The 435-nt window shown below is 45.1% G+C and overlaps 1 protein-coding gene across 1 annotated transcript in view; it reads left to right on the forward strand.

Moving 5' to 3' along the window:
* The window catches only part of LOC118343157 (zinc finger MYM-type protein 4-like), a 19,270-nt gene that overhangs the window by 5,056 nt on the left and 13,779 nt on the right, over window positions 1-435 (forward strand).

Here is a 435-nt window from a genome sequence, read left to right on the forward strand (position 1 = left end):
TTACATTCAACACCAGCGTCTGTGATTAGGATATACGCACTGTAATTGTATATCATGTATTATCCAATCCAGGACACTAGAAATCAGGACTGGCGATTCTTAAGCTTGATACTTAAGGCTGATTTATTGTTGTACGTCGGCTCTTCGTCCAGCCTACGCAAGTTACCAACGCCGCTAAGAGCTTTTATACCTGTGTGCCGGTATGTCTCTGCAACCAGCACCGTCGACACATTAGTTGGTGGTGAGGTTTCTATGCCGCTGAGTTGAGTTTCAACCGCAACTAAAACTCATCCTCCGTCTCTCTCCTCAATCTGTCTTTTGGTTTCCCTGTTTTGTTATTTTCTCTGCACTGCCAGTGAAACAAAAAGACAAGAGCATGTCATGTAACGAGGCAGCGTCCTACATGTGCCTGTTAGCCTGTGTGTGTGTGTGTGT

This window comes from Morone saxatilis, unplaced genomic scaffold, assembly GCF_004916995.1.
Source record: "Morone saxatilis isolate NCDOM2014 unplaced genomic scaffold, NCSU_SB_2.0 Contig9, whole genome shotgun sequence".
Classification (NCBI taxonomy): Eukaryota; Metazoa; Chordata; class Actinopteri; family Moronidae; genus Morone; species Morone saxatilis.